The sequence below is a fragment of the Siniperca chuatsi genome, linkage group LG7 (assembly GCF_020085105.1).
Source record: "Siniperca chuatsi isolate FFG_IHB_CAS linkage group LG7, ASM2008510v1, whole genome shotgun sequence".
NCBI lineage: Eukaryota > Metazoa > Chordata > Actinopteri > Centrarchiformes > Sinipercidae > Siniperca > Siniperca chuatsi.
The window spans coordinates 25,201,080-25,209,307 of record NC_058048.1 but is presented as its reverse complement, the minus strand read 5'-3'; positions in this window follow the sequence as shown (position 1 = coordinate 25,209,307).

Sequence of the window (8,228 nt, the reverse complement as noted above, 5' to 3'; positions counted from 1 at the left end):
GGGTCAGGACACGAAGACTGGACTTGGATTCATAAAACTTTACTGACGTGTTTAGGCATCAGGTACATAGGCACAATTGTTTACAGTCTTTCAATCTGTCTGCCTACATGCATACATGCTCAAATTAGTATTAAAAGAATAAACATAAAGGATAAGCAACTTACTCTCAGTAGTTAGCAGTGGGTGATTTTTCACACAAACAGAATAAATCTCTCATCCAGCATTTTCCATGTAGCTTAATTAAATTAAAACTTAAGGCTTTCTAGCCAAAGCTGACATTAGCATTAGGAACTAACTTAACACGCACTATCTCCTTAACATCAACATAACCACATAACACATTCTATCACAGTTAACACTTACTTCATGTCATCTACGCACACAACAGGCAAGATTTACTTGGATAAAGTCCTTTCCCAGTGACCGACTCGGGACACCGGCTTGTCAACCAGCACACCCAGAGCCTTTTCCACAGCTATGACAGCTACTGGATTTACTAATTTACTACAAATTCTAAATAAAGTGATATAGCTTTGTCTACTGTCATACTCCTTTAAATTAAAGGTATGCATAAAAGACTTAATAAGGCTTTGGTTTCACAAGGGCAATCTTCAGTTTTCATAAAATAAGAACTGCAGAATCCAAAAATCATTAGAAGTGAAACCTCAGAAGAATTGCACATCAAAATGATTAATTTGCTCAGTTTTCTTTAAAGTTTTAAACTTATCTCTAAATGCACGTACAGTTAAGGTTATCCCAATGGTGTGGTATTTTTCATCTCTCATGAAAGTAAACTCCACAGCATTGGACAGTTGTGACACGATGGCGTATAATATCATATCAGTGAAAATCTGACACCACCCAGCCCATGTAATCCCCAATAAAGCACCACTGAAACAGTGAAGATAAGTGAATATTGATCTGGTCTGGTCTCTGGCCTGAGAGGCAGCATTTCATTTCTGCTATCTGACATCAAGGTTCATGGCAGCAGGCCTGATCTTGGCAGCACTACCAGCACTGACTCCCAGGATTTCCCCAGCTCACCGGATGTAACTAAGATATCATTGGCCAGGACATTGAGTACTGGGAATAAATGGAATACCACAAAGTTCAGCATCTGGACAGCACTCTTAAGTCCTTTAAATAGACTAGCTCTCTCTTCCAATTCTGCTTGGCTCCGGTCGGATACAAGCTCGATTCTTGAGTGTTTTTACTCAGCACTCTTGCAGAAAGTGCCATGATGTTTGAGAAGCTGGATTATTGAATAACAACATATTGTTCATGTGTAACAACATACACAGTGCAAGCCCTCACTTGCTCAGCTTCACAACAGTTGTGTGTGAATACATGTGGGCCTACACAGTTTCCTTTCGGTGGCTGTATTAATGAGTTAGCAGATGTGAGAGGTGATGGAGTCACCACTTAGAGGCAGGCAGTGGTGAGCAGGGTGGCAAACATTCATCCCATCATCCGCTCCATATGACAGCGGTCACCAAGCTTTTGCCTGCTGAAGCGTGAATCCAGCAGGAATCTGGGTTAAAGGATAATACAGACAATATTGAGGCCCACCCCTCGCTCCAGTGATTAATGGCGATCCACAGCTAACAACTTACTTACCTGTTGCCTGAGCAGAAACTTTGAAAGGAAAATGACTCAAACAAATGCACAGCCACTTTGGAAATCACACGTCTTACTGCACGCTTTCTAATGTTGCTCTTTCTCCACATTCGTGCTTAGAAATGTCATGTGTTGCTTCCTCGCTTGGGAATGAATAATCAGCTCCTCAAAGCAGGATTTGGTAACTAGTTGAAAAAGAGGAATGAGGGTTTTGTGTCACAACATAGGGATGCTGTTCTAATGTTCATTTAAGACACAGTTTTGTGACACCTAATATAGGACAATTTCAGGATAAATGCAGGAAGAGCTACTTTTTTTTTAGCTCTTCTAAGTCATGCATCTGAAACATTCTTCAAAACAACTTATCAATCATTGTACAAATAAAACTGATCTTGTGTCTATTGCTCAGTCAGCATTTCTTTCTGAAGATTAAATACACAGTACTTACTAGCATAACCTGACTCTTAGGAGTAGCAAGGACAGAATATTAAAACTGAAATATTACAGTTTTTTAAAAGAGCAAATAGGTCAATACAAACCAAGTCCAAATTGGTTACCACAGAAGGACTAAAATGATAAACTGCAGCCTCAGGGGAACTTGGAACACGCTGAGCTAAGAAAAAAACCTTCACTGCAGCTATGTTTCTTTACCAGTGACACCGTGGTTCGGGGAAAATGCCTTCTTCGACTTAACCGGCTTTAATCTTCCCACACTGATAACATCATGTCTGATAGGAAGTCATTAAGAAATCAATGACGAAATAATGGACTTTGTGCCAGTAAAATAACTACAAAGTACGAACATTGTAAGTTGTACAATGTTAATGTGTTATCTGTTTTGTTTAGGTTCTTAATTTCACAAACTGTGCTATACTTACAGATCATGGACAGTTGCATCATGCCCTGCCCCCTTGTTAAACATTGAATGCAAACTTTCTGCAAGAAGAGATGTGTTAATCCCTGGAAATCTCATTTATCAGTCATTATGTGTAACATGGTCTTAGTCAATTCTTGGAGAATGCTTTGTTTTTGAATTTCATCATCTCAGCCAAATTCTTGGTTGGACGCACCCCTAACATACCTTATTAAGCCCATTAGAATAAAGACATTAGTTTTGTAACATTCTCTCCATCTATTGTGCACTAGCTGGTTCAAGCACAGAGCATGGTCATCCATCTTATTATGAAGCTCAAATATCTCCTGCCTCATATCAATGCTACTTACTACTATTACTGATTATTTCGCCACATTGCTTTTATTTTTTGGAAAGGTTACCTTCTGTCAAACCTCTCTCTCTCTTTGGAGGCTATTATGTAATTTGTCTATTAGCACAGCAAGGGGGACACTGTGAAGTACTGGCCTGAAACACAAGTGCACAGTAATTACTTTTTTTTTTTTTTCTGAATCTCCGCTGTTCCCACCACCCTAATCAGCATTTAATTCAGTGCACACAACACAACATAGACCTTCAGACTCTTCAAAACTGTCTCAAAAGTCAACATTTGCAGCTCGTGATTTTGACACATAAGACACAGTTATTAATGCACGTCCATCTGGCACTGCTATTGACAGGCATACTCCCTGCCTGACCAGATGCATGTCCAGGTGGCCTGATAAACAAAGCATATCAGAGACGCTAACAGCACAGTGTTTGGTTAGTTGTGGGATGAGAGAGCAGTGCAGACATGACTGGCTCTCTCCAGCCAAAGATTAGCCAATGATGGAGCTGCCTTGCCCTCACACTGTTGGAGAAGGTTGGACCCCCTGATGGTGCCCCAGAATGCTTGTACAGTATTGCGTGTGGCTGTGATACTTCATTGTGTAAGCTTTTCCTCCCAGCATAAACATGTTGGCTTTTGCCGGTATGAACATTTTGTACAGTCCTGGGCCAAAACTCAAGCATGTTCAGTGATTTCCAAATAGTTTCACTAATGACCAGATTTGTACTGTTTGTGATGTATTTTGTGTGCACCACAAAAGAGAGATTTTTAAATATGATAAAGATTTATTTATAGTGGTAGTCAGAGATGTGTATTTACTTCACTTGTAGACTGTTTACCATTAAACAGTTTTTAACTATTTTATACTTTATTTGCCAAACTTTTTAAAGATCACCAGGTTTCCCACCAGCACATGACCAAATCCATGAACCTGACAGACAGACCTATTCACACTAACAGAATAGAGAACAAGAACATGTAACAAATTCACCATGACTAATGCCTCTGTGAGTAATCCAACATGCTGTCAATCATTACTCACACAGAGAGCACTGTCTTCGCTCTCATTGGTCCAAATGCGGCCGTGCTGTGCGCTTCTTCAAAGCACAGTCCTGTGACTCCCATCCTGAGGCAAAAGAACAGGGCCAAGCTGTGTGTGTGCAGGAGAGGAAGAAAGGCAGTGATTATATGGACAGAGGTTGTTCTTGTCGCCGGGGTCACGGCCACAGACCCGGTCACCCCACTTTCGTGTGTCCCTGCTCCGAGAGAGTAAACAAACATGGCTGTGAGCACAGGCTATAGCTGCATTACACACGGCTGTGTTTTGACGACAGAGTGCCTGGAAGGTGATGCAACAGTAGGAGGTTGTGATCTAGTCAAAGGTGGCAACATCTGGCACTGGTTCTGTGCTCCGTCACTGGAGTGTTAGTTTAAAGATGAGCATCCCTATCTCATCCTCAGATCAATTACACTACCTTTGTATATTTATTGTAAACACATTAGATCAATGATTTATTATTTCTTAATTTAAGTATCAGAATTAACCCCTTCAACCCTCTGAATGCAAATTGCTTCACAATACCTCTTTTTTTAAGAGCACCCTAGAACAAGTAGCATTCACCACCAAATTATGGCATGTCTAAATAGCCTAAACTGTCCTGAAAATAAAAATATATGGTATTTCTGATTCATGTACTTGCTATACCATAATCCTACAAATAAAGGTAAAGGTTAAGTAAATATTAGCCTCTGTTTCAACAGGTTAAAGGCAGGGTATGCGATTCTACACGTCTTTTTGTCAAATTCAGTGAATATCTCCTCACAGTCAGCTAGCTGTCCGTTCTGTGTGTGTGCTGAAAAAAAACTCCGGTGTTTGTACACAGCCCTGGCTCTGTAAATGGGAAATAAACAAAGGGGCTCTTACAGAGCCACACAACACTAGTCCAGCCATGATTTGTGTGTCAGGTAACGTTAAATGACTTGCCCACGGACATTCAGCTTACTTTCTAGTTTGCCAAGATCTGCTGTGCTCGTCCTTTCTGGCTGTAAGCTTCGCAGCAGAAACTGTAGGGACAGTTTGCTAACCCACAACCTAGCTAACATTAGTTACATTATTGCTGTGTCATTGTTCACTCTACATCATGGTATTTGTCATGGTATTGGATTTCTCCAGAATCGCATATTCCACATTTCCCATACATCCATTTGTTTTCTGTCAGATGTCGCAGCTTGCCCTGACCTTGTCTCTGATGGTTCTTCAGTCAAAAGTTTTTTTTTTACTTTTTGCCTTGCTACACTTTGTAAACATGGTGGAAGTGTGAAATCTATTATTATCCGATTTTTTTTGCTTGAGAATTTGCAGATATTTGATGAGTCACTAATTTATTTATTTGATAATGACTTACTGGGGTGAAATTATTGGGGTATCTGTTGCATCGTTAATGACACTTTGACACATGAATATGAGAACTAGAATATTGCTTCATTAATGATAATAATAATTGATTACATTTAAATAGCGCTTTGTCTTGATACTCAAAGCACTGACAGTGAAGGGGGGAAACTCACCTCAACCCCCACCGATGTGTAGCACCCACCTGGCCGACATTATTTCTACTTTCAGAGAAAGAACGCAAGGAAAGAGGAGAGAACACAGTGATAGCTGCAATGTGTGTGTGTGTGTGTGTGTGTGTGTGTGTGTGGTGGGAGGTGTGGGGGTGGTTGCGCAGGAACAGCACTAGAGGCCTGAGAGGGGAAGGAGAAAGCCCCAGTTACTGAGTAACCCAGAGCAGCAGTCCCATACTCACCTTTCCCCTAATAGCCCTTCACCTTCCGAACCACGTGAAGTGGGCCTGTATGCTGACTCCCCATAGTGTGCACTCAAACACACACACACACACTCACACCAAGAAAGCTTAGCCAGTGACAGAGAATCACAGCAGCACAGACACACAGGGGCATTAAGTAGAAGTTTCCCTTGACAGCAGAACAAGCAAAATAGCAGCAGCTTAAAGGTGGAATATGTGTAATTTTTACTGTCCCATAACACAAAATGAGCAGATTATACTGTGTCTGTTAAGATTTGATTTGGTTGTTGTTCAGTACTTTATGACTCAACACTTACCTCACTGTTCTGAGATTTCTGGGTTTTTCACAAGCTTTAGGGCCCTGACACACCAAACCATTGGGCAACGTTAGGCCATGTGTGGCCGACTAGCTTTTGCTGTGTGATCAGTGTGTTTGGCTTTAGTCAGTCCTCATCAGCAGCCATTTGGCAGATTGAGCATTTTGATTTGACAATGGTGTCAGCATTTAGTGACGTTTCTCCATGTTGCGCCTTCACCTTTACTTTTTCCACCAGCACAAGACCAGGCTGACAACGCCATTGCAGAGCAAAACTTTGTGTTGCCATATGCATCTTTTTATCAGATGGAATTCACAATTTGTATTCTGAGCACATGACAAGACTGTTTAATCATATTCACTGTGGTTTGCTAGTTTGTTTTGTTTTGTTCATCTCTATGCAATGTTTTTTGGAGGATACATACAGACTACTGACTAGTTAATTCCTCTCATGCAGATACCGAACATAGGCCTACATGCATGTTGGCAGTTGGCTGTAGCGTTTGCTGTGTGTTCACGTACAAAGATTATTTTTTAGGCTGTTTTTGTCTTTATTTGATAGGAACAGCTGAAAAGAGACAGGAAATGTGGGAGAGAGAGAGGGGATGACAAGCAGCAGAGGGCCCGCAGGCTGGATTCGAACCGATTCGAACCCCAGCGGCTGCCGTAACAGCCTTGTACATGGTGTGCACGCTCTACCAGGTGAGTTTCCGGGGCACCCAAGTGCAACTTTTTACAGAAGGCACGAGGGGATGCATCCGTCGGTCTTTGTCAGCGCTAGTCCTTTCAGGTTGGTTACCTCTCGGTTTTGAAAAACAAAGCTCAACCTTCCATCCCCAGCTACTCCCATTTTCAACTTTCAACTGACAGATTGCCATGAGCGACAAAAATCACAAAACATTACAGCAATGAATGTTGACAAACCTGACAAAGCAGGATTATCACTCCAGTGACTGCATTTTTATATTGTGTTTCTTCTTCACTTTCAAATGGATTGTCTAATTAGCTAGAGGCCACCGTAAGCCACAAGGACAGAACGGTGCTGTTACAATTCATTAGTCACTGGCAACTGGAGTTTTCAAAAAGCCTTATGCTGCTTTTAAGTAAGGCACAACTGAACTTTGTGGAGCATAAACTACAGTTGAAAAAGGTTGTTTGGAGAGGTGTGTGGGAATGTGTGTACCACTGTGTCAGCAGAAAGCCACTCCTTCCCATTGTAGCAGCTGAATGAGTAAGATGTCAATGGAAAGTATGAGTCACTAGACCTACAACTCACAACAATAATATTTAGCATGAGTAGGGAACTCGGAGCAGTCTGCAGAAGGTAGATTGGTGATTAGTGGCTTTGTACGCAGACTGGGAGTGGCTGTGACAAAACTGCTGGCCTGACATCATTAATCCATCCCAGCCCACGCGCTCTCCATGCCAGACTGGTAAGGGAGGTACCGGCTGAAAGACGGGCTGCTAATTCAGTCCAGGGTGAGGAGCAGAACCAGAGTGATCCAGATCAGCCACACTGAAACCCATTCCCTCATCATATGGGTGTGACTTGGAGCTTTTCTGGTAATGCCCTGTCTCAGAGAAAAAAAAGGAGTGTGCTTTCTCACACTACAGAGTGCATTATTCCAAGTCAATACGTACATTCTTTGTAGATATTGGCTGAGTAATGACTAAAAAATGTGTTATGTCAAAAATACAGTAGAAATATGTAAGAATGTACCTCCAGTGTAAGTACAAGTTTTGCAAAAGTGCTCACTGTTAATCAAGTATCAGATGAGTCCTGAAAACTGGATAAACTAGCCATGTTGTTCAGCATTGTGATGGGAATGAGAAGTCTGGATGAAGAAGTTCACTATGTGACTCTGCTAAAAGCTCTAAAACGTACAGTGGTGTGAAAAAGTGTTTGCCCCCTTCCTGATTTCTTATTTTTTTGCATGTTTGTCACACTTAAATGTTTCAGCTCATCAAACAAATGTAAATATTAGTCAGAGATAACACAAGTAAACACAAAATGCAGTTTTTAAATGAAGGTTGTTATTATTAGGGTAAAACAAAATCCAAACCTACATGGCCCTATGTGAAAAAGTGATTGCCCCCTAAACCTAATAACTGGTTGGGCCACCCTTAGCAGCAACAACTGCAATCAAGCATTTGCGATAACTTGCAATGAGTCTTTTACAGCGCTGTGGAGGAATTTTGGCCCCCTCATCTTTGCAGAATTGTTGTAATTCAGCCACATTGGAGGGTTTTCGAGCATGAACTGCCTTT